The following is a 27,215-nucleotide window of genomic DNA, read 5'->3' as shown; positions in this document are numbered from 1 at the left end:
AATGGTTGGTGGCTCTTTCAGAGAATAGCGTGGGATACTTTGTACAAGTATACAAGTATACTTTGTACAAGAGCCAGTGTAGTGTAGTGGTGAGAGTGACGGACTGGGTGCTGGGAGATCCAGGTTCTAATCCTCACTTGGCCATGGAAGCTCACTGGGTGACTTTGGGCCAGTCACAGACTCTCAGCCCAACCTACCTCACAGGGTTGTTGTTGTGAGGATACAACAGAGAGGAGGAGGATAATGTAAGCCACCTTGGGTTCCTTGCAAAAGGAAAAAAGGCGGGACATTAATGCAATAATAAATAAATAAATAAAAGCGTACACAACAATAGCAGAATACTGTAGGCCTATTGGTTGATCTGAAAATGCAGAATGATTTGTTCTACTTTTATGTTCTACTTTTGATCTTGGCCAAGATCTTGTGATCCTTGAGCATAGGTCTAGCCCTACCATGAAGCAACATGAGATTTTAGGCATCAAAGGATATTAAACTGTTAGTTATAAAAACATATATGTTCCTGAGAGGAGGGAAATACAAAGTATCTTTTGAACTTTCTAACACTACAATGTATTGAGCTGGCCCCAAACTGAACATCACATTGCTATCTGTACATACAAATAATGGAGTGGTTCAAACAGAAATTAAACTAAATAATACTCTATCCACATCATCTTCCTATCTACATTGGCTCAAATGCTTCTTGCTGTTGCTGGGTCTGGCGCAATAATCTTCTGAATAGCCGTGAATGCAGGCATTGTTTGGGCATGCTGCAATAAGTGTTGCACCTGACCAGACAGGTGCACACATCACTGAAGAACTCGTACAAAGAAGCCTTAGCTGGAAGACTGGTACAGATTATGTCTGTTGGTTATTCACTAGTGTTGATTGCTGCTTCAGGTACAGGAAAATAATATTGGGGATCTTGCCTCCTTTTGGTCTTTGCCCCCTGAAAGTTAGCCTTCAAAATGGAAATAGATCTGTTGTGGACAACAATGGAGATGAGTGAAAAATGGCAATATGAACTATCAAGACAATAATATCCACAACCTTTCAAGCAAGTATAAGGTATCTCTGACTGAACGTGCTGAACAACTTGTCATACTGGTGTGACAGCCCAAATTATAATAAGGGTTGTTTTTAATTTTTTTAAAAGAATATCTTTAGAAATGAGGGCGATCTTTCCTCCGCTGCCAACTAACTTCCCTACATTCCAATGATTTCTAGGAGCTAGTATGGGTTTATCAAAAATTATTCATGCTAGACCAAACTTACTTTCTTTTTTGATAGTGTGACTAGTTTGGTAGATCATGAGAATGCCATGGACATAGTATATCTTGATTTCAGCAACGTATTTGACAGTTTCTCCCAGGATATCCTTGTTGACACGATGGTAACATGCGGGCTGGATGACATCATTGTAGGTGGATCTACTGCTGGTTGAACAACCATACCCAATGAGTCCTCTGGATCAACCCAGAGCAGGGGTGGACAAACTTTTGGCTCTCCAGATGTTTTGATCTACAACTTCCATCATCTTTCATCATTGGCAATGCTGGCTAGGGCTGATTGGAGTTGTAGGCCTAAACATCTGGAGGGCCACAAGCTGCCCACCCCTGACCTAGAGAGAAGTCTCACAAGGAGTGTGACAGAGGGAGGTCTCATAGAGTATGCTGTTGGATGAGGGCATAGAAGGTGCTTCTCAAGGTTGCAGATGACATGAAGCTGGTAGGGATATTTAACCCTGTTGAAGACAGGATCAAGGTTCAAAATGATCCTAACAGTCTGGCACACAGGGCTGAAACCATCAAGATTTCAACAAAAAGTTAAAGAAGGCACAAGTACGGGATGGGGGAGACCTGGCTTGGCAGCAGAACCTGAAAAAAAGGCTCTAGGTGTCCTAGTGGATCACAAGCTGAATGTGAGCCAACAGTACACTGCAGCTAGTAAAAAAAACCTAATGTAATCTCAGACTGCATTAACAGAAGCATAGTGTCCAGATCACGGGAAGTAATAGTTCCTCTCTGTTTTGTGCTACTCAGTACCGTGTCCAGTTCTGGGGACCACACTTTAGAAGGACATTGACAAATTCGAGTGTGTCTGGAGGAAAGTGACCATGACTGCCAGGGCCATACTATGCGGGGTGGTTGAAAGAGTTGGCCAGAGAAGAGAAGATTAAGGGAGCCCTGATAGCAGTCTTCAAATATCTGCAGGGCTGTCATGCAGAAACTGGAGTAGGGCTAGAACCAATGGGTGGAAACTCTAGGGAAGCAGATTTTGGCTAAACAGACTTTGTAATGGTAAGAGCTGTTCAACAGTGGAGCAGACTGCCTTGGGAGGTGGTGGGCTCTCCTTCACTGTAGGTATATTAGCAGAGGCTGGACAGCCACCTGTCAGGGATGCTGTAGTTGCATCCCACATAGGAGAACCTGTGTCAAGCGGGCTGGGTGGGTGTGGACTAGATGAACACCCAGCTCCCAATTGAATGATTCTAATGCCATGACTGGTATCCCAAAACAGTGCTTAGCCCTTCTATGATTGGTTTGGATTCCTTAACAGACATACTTAACAGACATTCCTTAACAGACATGTGGTTTTAATGTTCTATATATTTTAAATTGTTTTACTGTGTGCTGTTTGGTTTTAATTTTTGTGAATCGCCCATTCAGCTTCGGCTATTGGGCGGTATAGAAATTAAATAAATAAATAAATAAATAAATAAATAAATTGTGTCTTCTGTTGGCAACCTGTTTGCCACTGATTTTAAGGCACAAAGTTCAGGTAATAAATAAATAAATAACATGAACATTCAACACTGCCTTACACCAAGTAAGACTGTTGTGCCACTTAGCACAAGAGCACTTTTACGTGCTGTTAATTACAATGGGAGAGGAAAAACATGGGAAGCTGCCTTATACCTGTTGGCAGAACAGTGATATCTTGACGACGCTGAGCTGTGTGAAATCCTAGCTGAAGGAGCACGTTTTACCCTGGATAAATCACGCTGGAGAGTGGAGACTCTGGGTCAAAGGAATAAGGAAGCTTGCATTTATTGCAGGAAATATATGTTGTATAGGAGGGTCCCCAACTCAAGATGAAGGGAGACCCAAAGAGATGTCTCCTCTCTCAGAGGCAAGAGCATGAGGAAAGAGGAAGGAGGACGTGAGGTCAGCAACCCTAAGATTATCAATCTACCATGGAAAGGAAGGTCAGCGCAGGTCAGAGGATAGTCTAGGAAGCTTGGAGGTCCTCCCTCTATTTCCTTTCCATGCAGACACATCTGCCTTCCTCTTTTCGAAGCTAGCTGAGTTGCACCCACACTTCCAACAATGCCAAGTCAGACTATTTATCCATCTAGCCTAATGTCATCCACAGGCAGGGGTCTTTCCCACCACCTGCTGTCTGATCCATTTTAGCTGCAGATACTTGGGATGGAACCAGGAGGCTCCTGAAAACAAAGCCTGTGCTAGGAACATAGGAACACAGAAAGCTGCCTTACACTGAGTCAGACCATGGGCCATCTGGGCCAGTATTGTTGACACTGACTGGCAGCAGCTCTCTGGGATTTTTTAGGCGAGTTTTCCAAGCCCTACCTGGAGATGCCAGGGACTGAACCTGGGACCTTCTGCATGCAAAGCAGCTGCTCTACCACTGAGCCACGGCCCCTACAATTTTCCAAGGACCTCTCGTACCTCTACCACTGAGATATATGGCCCCTACCCTTTAAAATCCAAAGCAGTATATAATTATGCTGTTGTTGTTGGGCATAAATGTGCCCAAAACAGCTCACAACACAAGAATATGTCATTCCAATATACACTCGAATACCAATTCCTTCAAATCATAGTGCAGCAATTGAACTCAGCTATTCTTTTCCATCATAATAACATTATGACATTTAAAATTCATTAGAGAAGGGGCCATGTAAATAAATAAAACACAGTAGCAGTTGTTATTTTTCCATTGTTGAGATACATAAAAAACAAAACCAGCAACTTGTTCCTCAAAAAGCCCAAGTGCTGGTCCCTGCAGACAGGAATTGCTTAATTTTGCATGTCCTTGTTTGTAGAGGTAGAAACGTCAAACCTTCACTCTAACTATACTTTGTGGTATTTTGTGTTTGTTTTTATTGTTGAAGGTTTCTGTGTTCCAAACATGCAGATATTACTTACAAAAGTGCAGACTATCGAGTATTATTTCCAGCCAACTCATGCTATCAAATAAGAAGTACAATAACAGCACAATCCTAAATGTATTTACTCAGAAGAAAGCGCCACTGATTCTAGCAGACTTACTCAGAGGTAGGTGGGTACAGGATTGCAGCCTCAGAAGCCCATATATATTGTCAACTGAGACATTCCTTTTCATTCTCACTCTCCTATGCCTTCCACATGGGGTTTGGGGGGTGGGCAGACATTTGTAATACCATTCCCCCCCCAAGCAGAGCATCTTCATAGTCAGCAGAAATTCAAGAGCTGAGGTTGAGTTCCCCTCCTCCCCACCCCTGTGCACACAGTCACTACATCACCATGCTGGGAAAAACATCACCTGTGGGATTTCTGCTTGCCATAAAACCTTTAGAGGCACACCAGCTCTGTGATTTAAAAAAGAAAGAGAGTTGGCAACCCTACTGGTCAGCACTCCCTTCCCTCCCATTACTCAACAGGTGATGGTGTCCTTAATAATTGTCCTTTGGAGGAAACTCCTCACAAAATTCCACCCATACACCTTCATACATGGCCAACTCACAGTGACAGCACATATATCTCTGTATCAAAAGAATTTTGGCTCATTCACTTCACTTTCCCTATCTGAACATGTTAAAATTAGGAAAAATATTTTAATAAGGTTTGTTAGGGGTTATTTTTTTAAAAATAAGCTTCCTGTTGTTACTTTCAGCTGACAACTGGTACCACATATCAGCCTAGTGAACCTGACCATCCAGTTTCTGTCTCTTCACTGTCTCTCTTTTAAGTTATTATGTTAAAAATATTAGTCTACCAAATAGCACTTTTCAGAATTTAACCCAGCCTTAACAATTCCCCAGATGCTGCTGCCAAATAATATTCACAAAATAATGTTGAAATAGATTAATACATGGGGGTGGGGGAAATTTCAAATCCCTGTGGTTAATGTAAATTTCAAGAAACTGTACGTGTAAGCCTACTGTATTGCTTCACATTCACCAAACATATATAGGCTAAGTACTTTCAATTGAATTGGTATATTAATTTTGCTGTTTAGATTGATTTTCTGACACTGCTTTCATAGGGATAATCAGAGAAAGAGGAACAATTTACCAAGATGCCTTCAAGTAATTTTGTACTATTATGAGCAATTTAAGCAGACTACTTCTCACCAATAACTACTGGGTTAATAAAACAAGGGAAATGAGGCTAAATGAACCGATACTTCACCATCTATTTGTTTTTCCCAGGATATATATTTTTAAAATAACCATTTATTAATTTTATACCTAGTTCTTGGTATGTCATAATTAAACAGTGAGCTATATTACACTTGGAGATGGATGCACTTGTGTCTAACAGAACAGATTAATGTAATGTTTTGCTACCTTCGACCTTGTATCCTTGAGTCTCTACATTCTGTGTCACCAAACATAGAACTGTAATAGAGTTGAGGTCTAGCTAATAGCATGCGCTATTGTGACTGTCATGCTCCATCTTTGTAACTTACTGTGCGAGGTCCCCAAAGTGTGTCTGCACACACATAGAAACACGTGCACAAAAAGTGAAAATGAAGCAGCAAAGGCCTTAAAATGGAAATATCTTACATTACGTTATACTTTATTTCTATGCCGCCTTTTGGCCAAAAGGCCCCCAATGCGGCTCACAAAAAAATACAAATGCAGTATTCAAACAATAGACTAAATACAAGTATAAAGCAGAAATATCACAACAGCAGTTTAAAACTAAAATAACTAAAAACCCTGCAGCCTGAACACACCTTCTACATATCCAAAAGCAAAAACCTGTCAGCAAAAATGCCAGAGTAGAGCTGGAATAATCTAGGGATCCTTATAAGGTTTCCCAGGCAGGGGGATGGGCAGAGCAGATGAGGAAAAAAAACGCCTTGGGGGACTGGGGGAGGAAAGCAGTGGAACAGCTCACCCTGGATAGAACAGTGCCTCCCCCCGAAGCAGAGCCTCTTCATTCAACTCATTCAAAACCAGCCTTATCTGTAAGAGTAGGGGATACGGAAACCTCCAGTAAAGGAAGGCCCCTTAAATGCCACATGGTTCAAGGCCCAACAATAAATGCCATTCACTAAACAATTTGAGTAATGATGTTACTTGGCATTCATACAGTAATTCCAAGTGTTGTAACCATTACAACAGCCTTGTAAGACCAGCTGGTATTAGCCCATAGGACTGATGGAGGGCTGCAGCTGAGAGATGGCGGGTTGCCAAAGGCCACCTAGTGAGTCGATGGCTGAGGTGACATTGGAACGAGAGGCTGCCATGCTCATCGTTTACTCTCTTAACTGCTATACTATGCAAGCTCTCATAATGTGCCCTATTTATTTATTTACTGAATGTATATCCCACTTTTCCACTAAAAAATAGTGCTCAAGGTGGCTAACAGTAGAATGCAGATAAAAGTTGTTGTCGTTGAGTCGTTGAGTCGTGTCCGACTCTTCGTGACCCCATAGACCATAGCACGCCAGGCCTTCCTGTCTTCCGAGTTACGATTAAAACATTAAAATGCATCCATGGAAAACCCAAATAAAAATACATCAATAACAAAGAAATAGCAGCACCATCAGATTGAAATTTATGTCATCAGCAAAGCAGCTTAGATGTCCAAAGCCTGTCGGAATACACACCTCTTTGCCTGCCAGTGGAAGGATGACAGAGATGAGGCTTGTCTGGCCTCCTGTGGCAGGGAGTTCTAGAGTCACTGAGAAGGCCCTCTCGCACGTCCCTGCCAAATGTGCCTCTGATCGTGGCCGGACAGAGAGAACGGCTTTCCCATGCATTTTAAAATCCAGGCATACTTTTATAGGAGAATGCGGTCTTTCAGATCGTTCCAAGTTGCGTAGATCATTTATAGATCATAACCACCACTTTGAACTGTGCCCAGAAATGGACTGAGAGCCAGAGAAACTGCTGAACCAGCGAGTGACATACTCCCTATAGCCACCCTAATTATGCTGTCCTGATATCAACATCACTATGCCAGATGAGACAATAGTGTTTGATTACATGGGGTTATTTATTTATTTATTATTGCATTTATATCCCGCCTTTTTTCCTCTTGCAAGGCACCCAAGGCAGCTTACATTATCCTCCTCTCCATTTTATCGTCACAACAACAACCCTGTGAGGTAGGTTGGGCTGAGAGTGTGTGACTGGCCCAAAGTCACCCAGTGAGCTTCCATGGCTGAGTGGGGACTAGAACCCGGATCTCCCAGCTCCCAGTCCAACACTCTTGCCACTATACCACACTGGCTCTCTAGTTATGGTTACATTGGTCACACAGGGTTAGATCCAACGTCGCGTGAGCTGATGTCTGCTCATTCCCCCATCCCCCCTCAAGTCCCCAGCACACACACCCAAATCTGTTTCAGAGGGGCCCCAGATGGTCAGCTTCCAGCTACCACCCTCACTATTTTCTTGCTGGCAAAGATCTGTTTTATTTCATATATTGTGAACAATACTGGGCCCAACCCAGCCACAGCCAAGCACATTTTACATCTCCAGTGCAAGCCGGTGGATCCAGTTTAGGTGTGGCTGTGAATCCATTCTGGATTTCATTCAGAACCAGCCAGAACTCTAAAGGGGCTATCCAAGGTGTTGAACCTAGCTTGGGGATAGGATAACTCCTTTAGAGTTCTGGCTGGTTCTGACTGAAATCCAGAATGGATTTACAGCCCCACTGAAATCTGAGCCACCAGCCTTCACTGTACATACCCGTAATTTCAATGTGAAAGACAAACCCAGGAAGTTGCCTTATAGCAGGTCATAGTATTTGTCCATCTAGCCCAGTGTTGTTCCCTCTGACTGACAAGGATTTCCAGGGTCTCGGGCAGGGAACGGCCACCCCACCTCTTACTACTGGATTGAGCCTGGGATGGTCTGCAGGCAAAGGCTGTGCTCTGCTGCTGAGAGATGGTCCCACTCCCACACTGCGGAGTTGGAATCACGCTTCATGCTGCAATTGAAATTAATGTCATATCAACGTGTTGTAATTTTGGCAGAACCATGCCTGTTACTTATAACACTTTAAAAAAAGTAATTGGGTAAAATAGTACCCAAAAATTAATTAAAAATTTTGAATGTCATATCAATATGAAATCATTTCATAATCAGATTTTCCCATATACGTCGCTTCTTTTTATTCCATTAAATGCACAGGAAGTCAATGGTTATCCTTATGTCACCATGCTGATGGTGTGATTTCTCCCTGCACCAAATTTCTTACCTAACTGTGTAAATTAAATATGACTAATTTTCCTGCTCTGTAGGCATTCCCCTCTCCCCTTATCAAGGACATTGTGTATAGGCACCACACTAGGGTTCCTGAAAGAGCCCAAGAATTTCTAGTCCCAGCCAGGCAGGAATAGCCAATTGAGGTGCTCCGTGCAGGTTCACGTGCTAGTTTTGGCTTGGATTATGGAAAGCCAGCCAATTGGAGCCAATCATGGGACTTTAAACTGTCAAGACAGACTACATTTTCCCTGCCCGCCCACCATGCAGAGCAGCATTTACCAACCTGATGCCTTCCAGATGTTCTGGATGATAACTCCCAGAATTCCTAACCACGATAGCTTGAGCTGATGGGAGTCGAAGTCCAAAACATCTGAAGGGCACCAGGTTGGGGAAGGCTGACTCAGCGATTCCAGGATTGATCTATGGCCAGCTTTGAACTCAGGTGAGTGCATGAATACAAAATGATAATAATATTGATCTAGTGCTTCCCTGTGTTGAATTTTAGATTGTAAGCTCCTTGGAGCAGGGATCTGGGGTTTTTTTTGTAAAGGACTCTGTAAAGCACAATACTTATTGATAGCATAGTAAAAATGTGATGATGATGATTTAAAAAAAATTGTCGGGCTTTTGCCCAGGCCCTCTGTTTTGATTTTGGACTCTGATTCAGATTCGGAGACAGAGGTAGAAGAAGCCCAGCAGAGACAGGGAGAGGGGGAGGAAATTCCCCAAGACTCCTCAGGAGCCAGCAGAGAGCTTTCCCAGGGGCTTACCGAGAAGGAGGGCCAGGCTCAGAGACCCTCCTTCCCCCTCCCTGTGGGAACCCAGGCACTGTCGCAGGGGGAGGGAGCTTCAGCATTGACAGATGCCAGAACTCACCACTGAGATAAGCCGGCAGAGCTGAGAGGAGGAGGTGGGAGGCGTCACACCAGATTGGCTGAGAGGAGGAGGTGGGAGGCGTCACACCAGATTGGCTGAGAGGAGGAGGTGGGAGGCGTCACACCAGATTGGCTGAGAGGAGGAGGTGGGAGGCGTCACACCAGATTGGCTGAGAGGAGGAGGTGGGAGGCGTCACACCAGATTGGCTGAGAGGAGGAGGTGGGAGGCGTCACACCAGATTGGCTGAGAGGAGGAGGTGGGAGGCGTCACACCAGATTGGCTGAGAGGAGGAGGTGGGAGGCGTCACACCAGATTGGCTGAGAGGAGGAGGTGGGAGGCGTCACACCAGATTGGCTGAGAGGAGGAGGTGGGAGGCGTCACACCAGATTGGCTGCCCATCAGAAGTTGGGTCAGGAGGATCCTCCCTGAAGGCAGGAGCTCAGAAAAAGTCAGCCAAGCATGGCGGGAAACCCGTCTGGAATTGAAAGGCAACTGGCTTGCTTTCAGTAGTTCTCTTACCAAAATATTTACTTTGCAAATTAGGCCTAGAAGACAGCTCTAAGCTTTTGCAGTCTCTTCAGAGGTGAAGAGGTGCTATTAGCTGAATAAAGAGTTTGTTGTTGGTAATATTATTATTATTAATATTAATACTTGCATGTCAGATCAATTGTGAAGGGAGTGTGTATAGAATTAAAATTCACCATGTGCACATCCTCCATGCTACATGGGCTCATGAGTGTGTTTTACCTTTCAGTACGTATATCCAGGAATAAAAATCATAGTGAAAATTACATGCACAGCCTGAAATGGACTTCTATGGTCATCAGGAAGGAAATATCCATTTATCTCAATCCAGCAAAGAGATGCATGTGTGGAATCAGGCTTTTGCATGTGGCTTCTAAACATATACAAGATATATTTAGAGCAAATGGCAAGCATAACTGAATGGCAGGACATTAATACTGCATGTGTGTAGGGGTGGGTGAATTAGGCTATTTCCAGTCAGTGTCACATCCACATGTCTTCATCCATGAGTCCATTCTGCCCTGTTTCCAAATAAATATTCTAATTTTTTAAAAAGCTGCATGAAGGTTTCTATTTCAATAAGGATTTAAAAACTTTTCCTCTCTCGCATTATGCATTACCATGTACGTGTCTTTCAAAATACATGTTTAAAATTGTACACTGATACTTTTCTTGAGCCGAGGACTGTGTAGGAACATTGAGGAATGACAGAAGCTGGTGAATGACTCAGTTCCAATCTGCACATTTGTCCAGGAGGATGAAGTTCATTGATCAGAATTTGCAAAGACTGAACTGCTCAAGTTTCCCTACAAGGCTCCATTTGCATTTCAGCAAGCAGAAGGTACCAAGGAGCTCAGGGCAGTATATGTGCAATTGTCCCATTTTTATCTCCATAAAAACCTACTGCAGGGGTGTAGAATCTTAGACCCGGGGGCCAAATCTGGCCCTCTGGGGGTCCCCAGAAGGCCCCTTCCCCAGCCCCATCCTCCAACCACAGTGGTTCAGTGGTTTCTTGGTGCTGATGCAGTTCTTCTCCCATTCTTAATGTTTGAAATGCCTCTCCCAAGGTTTAGTTCCTGGCAGTAAGAGGTTTACGTTACCATATGTTGGGCCTTTGATATTTTGGCCTTGCCCCCTTTGGCCTTCAGCCCCAGCCAGTGCTGGCTCATGGCCCCCCAATAACTTCTCTGGAATGGAATTCAGCCCTTGGGCTGAAAGAGGTTCTGCACCCCTGGCCTACTGACATAGGCTAAGAGACAATCGCTTGTCCAAGGTCACCCAATTAGCTTCATGGCTTAGAGAGATTTGCATTCAGGTCTTCCTCATCAAAGATTACTACACGCTACACACTACGCCATGTTGACTCAAAAGAGACTGTTGGAGGCTTCGACTACGGATGGGCAAACCCCCCAATGTCCAGTCCAGGGAGTCCACCGCAGGGAAATCTGGGACCCTTCGGGCCCCGTGGATTTCCCCAGAGCCCTTGTCCATCCGCCATAGTTCTCAGGGCAGCTCTCTGGCTGTCTAAAAGGCATGATAGGCTAATGGCAGCCACCATTAGCCTCTCACAGGAAAATTACAGCTGTAAATTGTGTAGTTTGAGGCCGTATAGCTCTCCCTTCTGTGTAAATTGTGGCCTTTTACTATGGCAGACACACCAGGTAAGCGGGTGCCGGGCCGCTGCAGATTCTGGAGATCAGATTCTTGGGAATCTGGCCTTATGGAGTCCACAGTGGATTTCTCCAGCATCCCTAAATCCAACTAGACTGTTCCTTATCTCTTTAATAGATAAATTTCTCCATCTTTCACTTACCATACAAATAGGTGCCATAGCACCATGATGTATTTTCTTGTAGGATCCTGTTAAAAATTCTTTATTCTAACATAATACCAAACACTTGGGAGGATAAATAGCACATATCCAAATAAAATTATTGCTAGCTGTTAGAGAGTTACTAGCATGGCCTCACTCAAAAAAAGAAAAGAAAAAAAGGAGAGTAGCTTTCATTAGCATGCTAAGAAGGTAAATATTTGCAGAAGAAAATGTATCGTTTCCATGTTCATTTTTTAAAAATAGCATTCTAAAACTCTGTTTTTTCATCTGTCTTTAAAGCTGGATGTGTGATGACAAACTTGTACCTTTCTTTCATTCTCCTGCTGACATTTTAAACTGCATTTTGTGTTTTGAATATCATTTTCTTAGAGCTACAGTCCTTGTCTGATGTGTGTGTACAAGTCATGAGCATAATCTCCACATGGGTCACTATCAATTTCTTTCAGTGATCTGGGTAAATTTTACAAGTGTTTTCATCACATATTTTTTACTGAGATGTGGCTTTGTCTGTGGCCCACAAGAGTAAAGAAGTGTCCCCTTGCTTAAAATCCTGAGGTTTTCCCCTTCTCCTGTGGCATCAAGGACTGGCCCAGCTAGAGAGTTAAGGTTGTGTAGAGTGGATTTGTAGCTCAGCAAACATGGAAATAATTTCCTTTCTCACTTAGAGGCCCAGTTCGGATGTACTTATCTTGGCTTAATAGGCCATGATATGCATGAATCTTGTGCCTGTCTGTCCTTGTGCCACCCTTTCCTACTCAGCAGACTATGCCAAGCAAGTCTTCAGTTAACCATAGTTTCTGTACATCTGAACTGGGAAACTATGGTTACCAAGTTCAAAACAAGACAGGATCTTAAACCACCATTTGAAGTTGGTTTAAGGTCTTAGCTTGTTCTGAACCCAGTAACCATAGCTTCCCAGTTTGGATGTCATGGAAAACTATGGTTAATTCATGACTTCCAGTGTTAGTCATGACAGATTGAGACAGGAGGAGGGAAGGAGTGATGTATATGGGCACAAGGATCATTCATGCCTTAGCTTATTAAGCTGAGATATGTACATTTGAACTGGGCCACAGTCAGAGTCTTAACCAAAAGTGAGCAACTTTGGGCATTCTGGGACCAATTTCCCCTCCCAGAACTGCCATGGGCTACACTTCCATTGCTTCTCCAGAAAAGGAGGAAAGTAGTGGTTTGCCACCAAAATTCAGTGCCAAACTGTTACAAAGGCTTAGAAAGGAATTTTCCCCCATGTGAGACTGGCTAGTGACCCTAGAGTTCTTTCCACCCTGTGTAGTAGTGTGTAGATATTGCAGAAAACGGTTGCAGGCATGAAATCAAAATAAATCAATCAAGTTAACAGTGATTTGACAGTCTGCTTTTCACAAACCAACAGTAAAAACAACCAGATAATAAAAACATCAAGTTTTGGAAGACCATCATGTTTTAACATGGAATTTTGTTTTGAATTAAAGTTAAAAATAAAGGCAAGAAAATAGAGGGACACACGTAACAATACAACAAGATTTCTAATTAAGGAGAAAAAATAAGGGAAAATTACAGTGGTTAATACATCATAGGTTACAATTAGATGTGATCTGAAGTTTGATGCACTTCCACATCGGAAATAAACGGAAATCATGGTGCCATAACATCTTTTTTAAACATTGGTATTTCCTGCCAATGTATTTCCTTACACTTGCTGAGTAGGTTTGTACAAAAGCATGGCCTCCAAAATTTTATTAATTCACTACTGTTTAGAAGAATTGGGAGGCTTGCAGTTGTTTACAATGGCTTAATAAGGTCTTTTATGTTGGAAATTGGAATCCGGCCTGCTCTCTGCTCTTGCACTCTCACAAACAGCCCTGCAATGTCACACAGATTGACAACATGCAAGTCATGTTCTCAGACAGCCAGACTAGTAAATCAGGAAGCATGCTGCTGTACAATATGATGTAATTCCATGACGCCATCATTAATACTGAGGAAGAAAAGCTCAGAACTAAGCAGAATATGATGCATGACGGCGGGGGGGGGAGGGGGGATAATGAAAGAAGGCCCACCATTTGAGGTCTGAGAATCTGTTTATGAAACTGAGATTTCTGTTTTGGCTCAGCTGCAGTTACTGCCAGTGGGTGGGCTAAAGCAGGAATGCAAATCTGGGGGGAAATCTGGGGGTATCCCATGCCTAACCCCATTCCCCCCCCCCTCTATATAACATCTATAATTTTCCATCAATATAAGAAGTAGTTAGCATTGCTAGGTTCAGGCATCATTCATTAGGGCACATATTAGCAAAGCATTTCTTAGAAGCATAAAAGTAAATATAACTGCAAATCATTGCACCATGTTTTTGAAGGTGGGCTCTTCTTTAAATTTCTTATTGTCTTTTCATAACGGTTGTAGAAGAAGAATATATTGGCCAGGTTCCTCCAGAATGATTTTTTTAAAATGATAAACTGTGTGCACATTGTGCATATGTGCCATAGTCCATGCATAACATTTCATGCATGAGCCTCTTGGGGCCAGGTGCCCCCCTCCCACCGTGAGGAGGAGATCAGAAGCATCCACTCCTACTTTATAGTAATCAGAGTTCCCCATTACATCAAAACTCAGGGAACTTCGGTTAGTTTTCAGTATTGGTTGAGAACAACAAGCCAGGATCATAAAACATGGTTTGATCCTAGCTTGTCTGAACAAACCAGAGTGCAAACTAATCAGAATTCCCCTTGGTTCAGACATAATAATGAACTCTGGTTAATTTAAATGCAGAAGTGAAAGTTTCCTATCTCCTCATGGCCAAGCCAGGAGACGGAGGAACAAGTGGGCCTGAGTCTTGTGCCAGCCTGTGCACATAACAGTCAACAATAGTTTATTATGTCCCAAAAGGGCCATTGTTCCATTTGTAAACCATTGAACATGTTCATCATACATCTCAATGCATTTAACTGTTTTTTGGCAATTTTGTTATGGTGGTGAACTGGTTTGATCTCAGAATAAGTCTATGACAGGGGTGGGAACCTCAGGCCCAGGGACCAAACCTGGCTCTCCAGAGCTCCCCAGACAGCTATGCACTAGTGCTATGCCAAAAATTTCTCCCACATTTTTTATGACCATTCTCAGTCCATTTGATAGAAGAGGAATTGCTTTCAAAAAGAAATTAAATGCTGAAGGAATTTCAGAGAAATTCTCAAAGGTTGGGTTTGGGCTTCTTGGGCTTACCTTACTTAGGAGGTAGCCGAGGAGTGAGCACAAGTGTCCTGTTTTTTATTGTACAATCACCTCTCTGGCAGCCTGTAGCCTCCTCAGCTTCCTACCGTTCAATTAAAGCCCAGTTTAAGACACCATGAGGTAAATGAGGCTAGCTGCGATTAGTTAAGCTCAAAAACACCACAAAAATACATTATAAAACATCCTGAATGAGGCAGAACAATGGAAGCCTTTTTCATGGGGGAAAAAATCTTTAAGGAAACTGGAGGACAGAATTTGGCACAGCACTAACTCCACCTCATCCCTGGAGCTAGACACAACAGTGCCCTCACCTGCATTGAGGTGGATGCAAACTGGGGGTCGGCCTGCCAAGACAGTTGATGCTGTTGCAGCACAACCCCCCCCCCAAAAAAAAACTCTTAGGGAAAAAAAGAAGCTGTGCTACAAGCCTTGCCAATGGGGAGCCCTACCTGGGAGAAATAGTTGAGATTTTCTCCTTCCCCTGGAGAAATTCGGTGAAATTGTCTCCCAAATTTCTTTGCCCACAAGTAAGGTGGAGAATTTCAAGAGGCCTTATGTGCACAGCTCTACTATGCACCATTCCTTTGCCCCCACACCCTTTTCCCCAGTACTGATAATTTTGTGGTTTCCGGCTTTTGTGCAGTCTGTCCCCATTCTGAAAGGTTGAAATGCCTCTCCTGAGGCTGAGTTCCTGGCAGGAAGAGCTTCAAGCTACAATATAATGGCATTTTTGGCCCAGTCCCTGTTGCCTCCACCTCTCCTACACCCTGTCCTCTATTGGAAGGCACCACGGAGAGCTTCTCAAAAATTAAATTCAGCAGCCCTCTGGCTGAAAGAAGTTGCCTGCCCCTGGTCTATGAGGCTTGAATTGCCATGAAAGAATCATATTTTTGGCCTTGATGTGATTGTGAATTTAGGGTGAAGATAGATGTGCATTCTAAGTGTGGTAGAAGGAATTCTGACATAGATTCAGTTCATTCCAAATCATTTGCTTTCAAGGCAAAAAAAAGCATGTTCAAACTGTGCCCACCACCATTTAGATGGTCTCTCATCACCCTTGGTTCCAAGGCATTATTGTTGCAGTTCTGATGTCCATTAAAAGAGGTTTAATTTTGATAAGCAAAATCGAATCACAAATGCGCGTCAAGTTCCGACTGCAAAACTCCACTTGTCTAGTGGAAAGCACAGCTGAGCTTTGCTGTCAGTAAAGTAAATGGATTTTATCAGCATTCGGGAGGAAAAAAATGTTCTGTGCCTTCTAACTCTGCAGTCTATGTTCAATCAGCCTACAGCTAATGGAAGCCCTCCAGTGCTAAGCAATAAACAAACACAGTTGGGCAAATAGTCCAAAATCAAATCTAGTATATAAGGTGGACAATACATAGTTAGTTCCATTACAGAGCACTCCCCTGGGAACCCGAGCTGCTTCTGAGCCCTTCTCATTACACACTAGCACCATCTGTAGCCAGCCTGAACCTTATTTGGGAATTTATAAAGTACACGGAGAAAAAATAGACTAGGAATCAACAGCCAGAGAATCCTATTTCAAGTTTAAATTTTGCTTGTGAAAGATCATTTGGTTTTAGACTCGGCAAACAGTAGGCCTCATCACTCACAATGAGCTACGCATGTAGCAGGGATTACTTCAGATCAGGGAGATTGAAGGTAATTGCTACTTTCCACAGGGAGATAGTGAGTACTTGTGCTGCTTGAGAGAGATACAGTGTGGTGCCATTATTTGCAACTCTTCTATTTCCCCTCCCGACCCCCCCCTTTCTCCCTCCCTTCCCCCAAAAGATTGGAGCCATCTTTTCACACTTCCTTTCTCTCTCCATATAAATTATGACTATGATAGAATTTTTAAAAGGGTACTGTATTTCAGTGAACACCGTGATTTTAAAAAAAAAATCAAGGACAACTCAGGCATAAAGGTTCTGTGGTGACAAATGCAGTGGGTTGGATCCAACGTGGAAAGAACTTCCATGCATGCACAGTGGCCACCAGTTATCTTCGCTCCCCCACACCACCCATTGGACATCGTATGCCATCGCTGACAGCTCCTTACTTCCCTGGAGTGGTTTTTCAGGGGAGCATAAGGAACTGAGGCTGGTGGTGGGAGAGAGAATCAGCAACCCCTCTGTCAGGGCTGGCTCTGCCATTAGGCCATCTGAGTAACGGTAGGCCAGTCAGAACTCTGAAGGAGCTATTCTGAGGCGCTGAACCCATTTCGGTTGTGACTGAAACCCGGAGCAGATTCGCTGGCCCACTAAAATAGCAGCCACCAGCCTCCACCAGCTTTAAGGGATGCTGCATCGGGGGTGGGGCCTCAGAGGCGTTTGAGGGACAGGAGGGGGAACGCACAGCGGATGGCTACTCATGCATCACCAAAACAGAGGATAGAACAGGACACACATCTGCATAAAATCTGCACATGCTAATTCGTATAAGATGCAAATTTAGAAATAATTATAGAAATACTATACTTTAAATAGAAATACAATACATCTAACCAGAGTAAGGAAGACTGTGACCATATGACCCGTGTGCCTTACTCAGTCTGCTATCCAGGAACTGTTGATGGGCAATTTAAAGGGGCTGGCTTGTCCTCTTGATGGTTCTTTATCTTTATGAAAACAGTTTCACACACATACACACACACACACACACACACTGAGAGAGAGAGAGAGAGAGAGAGAGAGAGAGACCACCCTTCTAGTGCTTACATACTATTCAGGGCAGCTTACAACAATTAAAAAGCAATAGTAAAATATAATAACATTCAATAAAACAATGATATGATAAAAAAAACAGAGTTTTTTGGGTTCAGCAGACAACCAAAGACATCGGATAGGAAATTATTTGTCTGGTAAAACAAAGGCCTGCTGGAGTAAAAATGTTTTACCATCTGGTAGAACACACCAAGAGAGGGAGCCAACTGAGCCTCATGGGGCAAAGAATTCCATAATTGGGGTGCAACCACTGAGAAGGCCCTTTGTCTTGAATGGCAGCCATGGGGTGAAGGAATCTGATCAGGACTGCAACAGGCCTTAAGTGCTTTTTGCCGTGATGAAAATCACACACACACCTTGAAGTTATTTGCCCCATGGGACAAAACATACAGATAACAATATAGTACTTGTATTTGGGTTCCTCCCCGAGCATTGCAGGCCCAATTGGTTACACACACACACACACACACACACACACTCATACATGGCTGTTACTAAACTGTTTAAAAAAGTGCGTTGGGGGGAGATCTGATCCTGGATCTGCCACTCTCGCTTCTAGTTTGACCCTAATGTTTCTTATTTTTATTCATAAGACCATGGGTGCTTCCAAACAGGGGGCTCCTCGTGCTACCAATCGAAATACATTGTGCAGCTACTCTGTCTTTTTTTTCTTCTCCCTAATGGGTTTTATGTGTGTGTGGAAAGAACAAAGATGGAAGAAGTGATGAGAAACCACAGGAGGAGATCAAATACAATCAGTCAATCAATCAATCAGTCAATAGGAGACTTGAGAGATCTTGCCTCTCTTAGTAACAACACACTGGTTGAATTCTCACCAGCTAAACCACCCTGAAAATAAGCTATGGGGGGCAGGTGGCTTGTCCACTACTCCCAAGTCCCAACAGAAGATTGCCTGCTTGGTGGCTTGCAAGACCACCTGTCTGCTATTTAGCAAAACATACCAAAATCCCCCCCTTGTCAATGGCCTTGTCAATTCATCCTCCTCCTCAGCACTTCCCTTGCTAGCTAACACCTTTTTTAAAGGAAGGCTGCTTCATGTTCTGCTGAAGTAAGAAAGAATACGCTAAAGTTCCTTCTCTCCTGCAGCCGCCGCCCTCTTCATGCATGTTGCTTCCCTCCATTGGTCTCCACTGCTACCTGTCAGATATACATATGCAAATGCCACATACAAATGCAAATGGCATGGCAAAGTAGTACCACGGAGAGGGAAATTTCACAAATTTCAAGGCAGAGCAGTAAAACTAAAGGGAAATGGCGCAAAAGTGATGGCAGAGCAGTCAAACGGAGGGGGAAATTGTACAAATTTCAAGACAGAGCAGTAAAATGGAGTGGGAAAGTATGCAAATTTTCTAGCAGGAGGCATTCACTCCCATTCACTTGCACAGGACTGGAAAAAATTGCAAACATGTGTGGGACGCTCTCTAATGTCTTTTCTTCAAGATTTCTATGGGGGGGGAATCGATCCTAAGGTAGAGGGCGCTGAGAAGGGATGAGAGAGAATGGAGGTGGCGCTAGTGAGGAGCAGCATGGGTTTTCACCAGTCTTGCTGGCCAGCTCTCTTGTCATTCCTGACAACCCAAGACAAAGTCACCCTTCCAGGTTCGGATGTCACAAAAAGCAACCCTGAGTACAAGCCAACCTAAACAACTCTACTGCAACCCATGGGTTCTCAGGGCAGCTTGTATGCAGAAAACAATCCATGATGGAAAAAATGCTCTGGGTTTGGATATTACAGTAAGCCACCCTGCAACCGCCCAGGATAGCAACCCACCATGGCATGATGTGCGAACCAAGGGACTGCGATAAGATTGTGTACAAATGAAGTTTACTAGAACAAAGTATATAACGGGATGCACAGCTGGCCCAAAACATTTTGCTGCCTGAAGCAGAGCAGCAAATGGTGCCCCCTACCACCCAAGACAAGGTGCATAGTATCCAAAGCCAGCCAAGTTAGTCTGGTACATGATGCAGAAAATCCCATAAACATGTCTCCCCGTCCCTGGCAGTAGAAATACCTTAATAACTAAGTACATAACTAAGAATTTGCTGCCCTTTTGTGACACCCAAAATCTGCTGCCTGAGGCAACTGCCTCACCCTGTCTCATGGTAGGGCCAGCCCTGAGAGTATGTTTAAAACAAACTGAAGCATTATCAAATTAAATTCCAGCTTTCAAAATAAAGGGCAGCTCGTGACGTTGGCCTTATCAGAAATAATTGTTTGCTTATGCTATAGATTGTAGCAGGTGGTAATTTATGTTGGTTCTTCTTGTCATTGGATTTCATCAACAAATGCTGTGTTGTGTAGGTGAACAATTTATCTGTATATATACATTGGGATGGATCCAATGAGTCCCTTCTGTGAACAGAAGGGCTCCTTCTGTTCATTGAAAACACTGAGATCCAGTAGAGACTCTTGGTGGAGGAAAGGAAAAGCCATTTTTGCCAATGCCTTCTTCTCCCTGCAGCTTCCAGTACCATCCCTGATACCACCTCCCAGAATGGCGGATGTAGGAGGAACCAGTGAAAAGTGCCTTCCCCCTTATTCCACTGGAAGCATCCCGTGAATGGAGTTCTGCTCATAGGAATGCTGGATCCAATTCATTTACTATATTTTACATATATGTGTGAAGATACAGTAACCGTCAGACTTCATGACAGCATTGTCTGACAAGGCGTCCACAGTTCACAGTCTGCCATATTTGTATTGGTCCAATAAAGGGGGTGTGTGACTCAATTGCCTAATTTCTCAATTTCTTCCTCCCCACACACATGTTTTAACTTAAAATGCAACTTTGAACCTTGTTCGTGGCTTTCCCGGATTTTGCTGTTAACTGCCAAGTCCCTGTCAGATTGAAATTGAAACAGCAGAGAAAAGATTTTCAGCACACTATTTTTTCCCTGCAGTTTTTCTCCCTGTCTTTCACCTCTAATGAAATTACCGTTACCTGCCGTCTTATCCTATACTCAGCCACCTTGAATTTTAAAAACCTGAGCTTCAAATGCTTTATTAAATTAACTACAACATTGATGTGGGGTTTTTTAATAAAAGCTTGAGTGGGCACAGTTTATTGGATGCGTAGTGACGTTTCACAGTATTTAGTAGCATTGTGGAAATGTTCACTGGAAGGATGCGGGACTTTTGAATTCACTGACCACGGCACAATCCACCAGACTTTCTACAGAGTAAACCCCATTTTAATGAATGAAGAAAGAAATGAAAGAATGAATGAATGAGAATGCAGATTATATGCAAGATGCTTCTGCAGAATGTTGCCCCAAGCCTCCAGGGCTTATCCAAATGGTGAATCTTCTGAGTGCTGAATGTTTCACAGTCATTGTCGTAAATCTTCCAGATGTCCTACCTCAAGAAAGCCCAATGCTCAAAACATAATTCTGTGTCAGTGGAAAAATGAAATTTTCCCTTTCCATCCAGCCCTTGCTAATGCTTCCATTGTGATGGTGAGTTATGTATGGACTGTGGGAATATAATTGGCACTCTTTGGATGGTGGCCATGACATCAAAGGAGTTGAGCAATACCCGTTTTCTGTTCCTCCGTGAACTATGGTTTTCCAGGAAGATAGTTTTATCTACTATTTTGTTTTGTTTATTGTTGTTATTATTGAGATCCAGTGTGGTATAGTGGCGAGAGTGTTGGACTGGGAGTTGGGAGATCTGGGTTCTAGTCCCCACTCGGCCATGAAGCTCACTGGGTGATTTTGGGCCAGTCACAGACCCTCAGCCCAACCTACCTCACAGAGTTGTTGTTGTGAGGCTAAAATGGAGAGGAGGAGGACTATGTATGCCGTCTTGAGTTCCTTAAGGAGTAAAAAAATCATGGGATATAAATGTACTGAAATAAATAAATAAATAAATTGTTCTTTGTTTTGTTCTTCCCGGGCCATATGTACTAAAAGGTAAAAGGTAAAGGTGTCCCCAACCAGTCGTGTCCGACTCTAGGGTGCGGTGCTCATCCCCGTTTCTAAGCCGAAGAGCCAGCGCTGTCCAAAGGCGCTTCCGTGGTCATGCGGCCGGCATGACTGAACACCGAGGTGCAAGGAACGCTGTTACCTTTCCCGCCAAAGCGGTGCCTATTTATCTACTTGCAATTTCTTGCTTTCGAACTGCTAGGTTGGCAGGAGCTGGGGCTGAAGACGGGAGCTCACTCCGTCACGCAGCACTCGGGTCTTGAACTGCTGTCGCCGACCTTCCGGTCTGCAGTTCAGCGTCTTAACCACTAAGCCACTGTGGCCCCTTCCATATGTACTACCTCTCCATTATTAAAGCACATAGCCTATTGTTCGTTTTTAAGAAAAGCAATAGCAGCAGCAACACAATTTACCCATCTGCAAGATAACTCTACCTGCAGCAAAATAACCCTCCATCTAATATTGAACTGAACTGATGTTGTGCATCCTTCAGTGCTTTTTAAAGCTGTACACCACGGGCGGGGAACCTTTTTTTTCTTTTGAGGGCTAATCTGGCAGGTGCAAAAAAGCCAGCTGCTGGTGGATCCAGAGCCAAGGTGTGGGGGGATCACTCTCTTTTCTCTGTCTCCCCCTCTTTTTCCTCTTCCTCCCCACCCAGAAGCCTGATGGGAGAGGAACAGTTTGCTCTTGCCAGAGCTCTGGACTGATCACTTGCAGAAGGCTTTATAAAGTAGGCCAAGGGATGCATGGCAGTGGGATGATGGTTGCAGGCGTCCCTAGGGCCACAAGTTGCCCACCCTTGGCATTCACATAAAATGTGTTCTGCAGCTGGCCCTGCTCAAGCTGTTGACTTTTGCCCTGGCTTAGCCCTCAGGCCCCACCCAGGTACAAGGGAAGGACCGTAGCTGAGTGGTAGAGCCCCTGCTTTGCATGCAGAAGGTCCCAGGTTCGATCCCTGGCATCTCCAGGTAGGGCTGGGAAAGAATCCTGCCTGAAACCCTGGAGAGCCGCTGCCATTCATTTATGTATGCATTACATTTCTTATAGTGCCCAACAGCCAATGCTCTCTGGGCAGTTGACAAAACAAAGCATAAAACCACAGAATACAATAACATAGTGAAATGTAACATATAAAAACCTTCTGTTAAAAACCAACCGCGGTGTAAAGATCTAATAATGCACTAACCCAATTTTAAAAATCTGAAGGACTAAAAAGCCTGGGAAAATCAAATAAATCCCAGATCTATGCCTTGTGTCATATTGATATGATCCCATCATTGTGACGGTAGTCATGGTTGACAATGCTGGGCTAGATGGTCTGACTCAATATAAGGCAACTGCTTATGTTGCCAGTGTGGTGTAGTGGCGAGAGTGTTGGACTGGGAGCCGGGAGATCCGGGTTCTAGTCCCCACTCAGCCATGGAAGCTCCCTGGGTGACTTTGGGCCAGTCGCAGACTCTCAGCCAAGCCTACCTCACAGGGCTGTTGTTGTGAGGATAAAATGGAGAGGAGGAGGAGAATGTAAGCCACCTTGGGTTCCTTGCAAGAGGAAAAAAGGCGGGGTATAAATGCAAGAAATAAATAATAAATGTTCCTTTGTGTATGTATGTGGGTAAGTATTTCAAGAGTTAGCAATGCCATCTCAAGTACATTGTGAAAATATGGGTAGGGCATGGAGAATCCCCCCCCCATCACCTACAAGACATTTTGCTACCTAAGACAGAGCCGCAAATTCTGCCTTTCAACCACCCATGTCAAGGGGCAGAGTACTGAAGTTATTTTGGAACACGGAGCAGAAAATTCCAGGAGCACCTTTCCTCATCTCTCGCAGTAAAAATACAATAATTACAAACTGAAGAACAAAAAATTTGCTGCCCTTTCATGACACTCCAAATCTGCTGTCCGAGGCAGCTGCCTCAGTCTGCCTAATGGTAGGTCCGGCCTCATATAAATTGTTCAGTACTTGATTTTAGTTGAAATATGCTTCATGCCCTTGTCACATTTATTAATTCCCTCATATTTTCCTACTACATTATTTTTTCCCCATGTGTATGAAATTAGGCAGAAACATTGATCACCAGCATAAGCATCCCAAACGTAATAATAAAGGGATAACTTAAATAGTTCCTAAAGGAAATCAATCCTGAGTGCTCATTGGAAGGACAGATACTGAAGCTGAAGCTCCAATATTTTGGCCACCTAATGCGAAGAGAAAACTCTCTGGAAAAGACCCTGATGCTGGGAAAGACTGAAGGCAAAAGGAGAAGGGGACGGCAGAGGATGAGATGGCTAGATAGCATCACCGATGCAATGAATATGAACTTGAGCACGCTCTGGGAGAGAGCGCAGGACAGGAAGGCCTGGCATGCTATGGTCCATGGGGTCACGAAGAGTCGGACACGACTGAACGACTGAACAACAACAACAACAAACTTAAATAGTGGGTGCACAAGGTAAGAGTGAAATAAATCTACAGCAGGCTTGGTGTCATAATCATATATGTCTGAATTAAGGATGGGGGAGAAATTCATTCAGTTTGCATTTTAATATGAACTTACCTAATTTTTCACTTTCAAATCAATATGCAAAGAGAAACTCAAGTTATTTTTTACACTTTTTTGAATTTTTCAATGGAGTTTTCCAATACAAAACATGCATACTAAAATGGGCACATTAGGGGAAAATATATACAAAAATGCGTATGTTAGTGAAAATAACATTTAAAAAATATATTGTACTAGGAAAATAGCTTACAAAAATGTGCATATTACTCAAAATTGCTTGCAATAATGCATGTATTAGGAGAAATGCACACAAAAATGTATACAAATTTTCATGCAAACTTATTTTTAAAAGATTCTCAAAGTTCAGGAAGAACCAGATTTAAGACTGGAAAAATGAGAAACTGAGAGAAATCGAAATTGGCGGATTTGTCCATTCCCAGTCTGAACTACTCCACCCATTCTTAGTATGTAGCAAAATGAATGCTAATAATGGTATGAATATCCCCCATGCTCTGAGGTTTCTGAGCTGGGTCACAGACAGGGTGGGATACAACAGTAGCCTTGATCTAAAGTGCAGAGGACGGAGCATCAATGTCAGGAGCTGCTGGGACCAGATCTGGGATCCTCCGGCTTTGTGTCTGACTGCTACCAGGGCTACAGGTTCGAGTGTTGTCCTAGAATATTGCCCTAGATAGTAGAGGGTTATCAGGTAGTGGAGTGACTCCATGCACCTAGGCCGACCGTTGGCTCTCCTTTTGGGACTTTGCCTGGGCAATGATAGTCTTTCCTGGTTTGTTTTCTGGCTCTCACCCTTGCTTTGACTCCTGGCTTGCTCTCAGTGACTGCCTGTGACCCAGCTCTGACCATCAACAGTCGGATAAGGTGGGAACCGGGAAAGAGGGCATCCCTTCATCCTCTTCCATAGCATATAAAATCACTGTGCCAGAGATGTCTAAGTGATGCTTCTTACAACATCAGTTACCTGTTAAGGGGGGGGGGGTGTCACCCAGTGAGCAGAACTCATCCCTGCCCCAAGCTGTCCCACTTGCAGGCTCTTTCTCCTTATATACCCACAACTGGCATTTGCACACTGGTCAGCCAGATCCATATGTGGATGGATACCTGTTGTGACTGGAGTGAGAACTGAGGCTGTTCTGCTTATATTCTGATGGCATCTTGTGGTCTTGTTCATGTCTCTTCAAGCCTATGCTTTGGCCTCCTTTGATTCCTGCCTGGTGGTGGAAGTTGGTGGAAGTTGGAGTCCTTGTGGTGGCAGGTGGTGGCAGGTGGTGGAAGTTGACACCACTGCAATTTTAGTTATCTTTTTATACATCCCTGGTGAAGATAATATAATTTTTTAGTGGAGATAACAGCAAAAGAAGCTCGTGGGCCAGATGTGCCCCCCAGGGGCCACATCGAGAGGGGAGCTGGAGGTTCACCATCCTTGGAATAAAAAGACAGTCATCAAAATCTCATCTCCTGTAAAGGATCAGAACTCAAGTCCATTGCAAGTCTTGAACCAGGGATTTGAGTGAAGTCAAGCTGTTATCCAGCCAGCCTGCTCCAGCTGCTATAGGAGGGAACTGTAAGAAGATCGGCCTAGGAAGCCTCCTTATACCAATAGGGCAGATTCAGTCAGGTGGTGCTCTCTGCTTCCTTTAAAAGCTTCTGGGCCAGGCTTGCAATGCTCACCAGTCTGCACAACCAGCAGGCCTCCTCTTGATGTTGACACAGTTGCTGGGTCTGACATACAGTTGAAGCTTGGGCAATCATTACATAGCTGTAGTGCAAGGAGAGAATTATGGATAGTTCTCAAAATGCCAGCCAAATCTTTCTGCCCACAAGCAATAAAGACCATGTTGACAATTCAGGGGGATGTGGTGCACATGCAGAGGCCTACATGACTGGAGATGGTCTTATTCTCTTCAGCAGTTCTCCACACGCTGCTTGACACATAAGAGCATAAGGAAGCCTACCTCCCTACCATCCTCCGCCCTTGTATGCTGAGGCAGCTGAAACTACTGCACAAATTCTCATCCTCTTCCAGATGTTCATCTTCAAGCAACACCTTTAACATGAGGCTCTAAAAAGAAAAGATGAAGCCCAAATCAGGGCTAGCTCCAGGTTTGAGGGACAAAGTGCCCTCTAGTGGGCTTTATCCTATATTGGTGGGCCCCCAGCTATTTGCTTCCTGGCAGCAGTGGGTGGTTGGGAGTCGCTGTTTTAATTTCCCACAATGCCCCAGACATGGTGTCAGTCCAGTGCGTTGGGAGAAATTAATATGGTGCCTCACAGACCACGCCACCAGTGTGGGGTGGAGTAAGGCAGCACAGGGCAGGCATGAGCTGCCTGAGGGTACTGATGCCAGGCCTACCAAGTGATCACCAGTACATCAATCCCATTCAAAGGGTTTGTACTTGTGATATCAGTGTAATATATCTTTGGTGCTGGCTGTAGCATTTGTAAGCAGTTTTTGGTATGTCACATGTTAAGCTGGTACAGAACGCGGCGGCTCGCCTGATTAAAGGCAGCCGCCGGTGAGATCTCATCACTCCAGTGCTGAAGGAGTTGCACTGGTTACCAGTTGTTTTCTGGGCCAAATTCAAGGTGTTGGTTTTGACCTTTAAAACCCTATATGGTTCCGGCCCAGCCTATCTTAAGGAGCGCCTCCAGCAACACCAGACAGGCCGCTCAACAAGATCAGCCTCAGATGGCCTTCTCTCTGTCCCATCAGCCAGGACAGCTAGACTGGTGGGGACGAGGGAGAGAGCCTTCTCTGTGGTGGCCCCCACTCTGTGGAACTCCCTCCCTAAGGAACTCCGTCATGCCCCCTCGTTAATGAGCTTCCGTCGTGCATTAAAAACATGGTTGTTCAGGCAGGCATTTGGGGTGGGTTAGGGTATTTAAAAAAAAAAATTATGGTAAAATTTTATTGTTTTAAATTGTTTTATGGTGGGTTGTACATCGCCCAGAGTGGCTGGGTGACCAGTCAGATGGGCGATTAATAAATTTAATAAATAAATAAATAAACTATTATGTTCTCTAAGAGAGCCTTCTCCAACCTGGTGCCCTCCACAGGTTTTGTTCTTCAACTCCCATCAGCCCCAGCCAGCATGGCC

Source organism: Heloderma suspectum, chromosome 1 (assembly GCF_057233095.1).
Source record: "Heloderma suspectum isolate Gila_16-S chromosome 1, 16-S_ref, whole genome shotgun sequence".
NCBI lineage: Eukaryota > Metazoa > Chordata > Lepidosauria > Squamata > Helodermatidae > Heloderma > Heloderma suspectum.
This window is presented reverse-complemented; position numbering follows the sequence as displayed.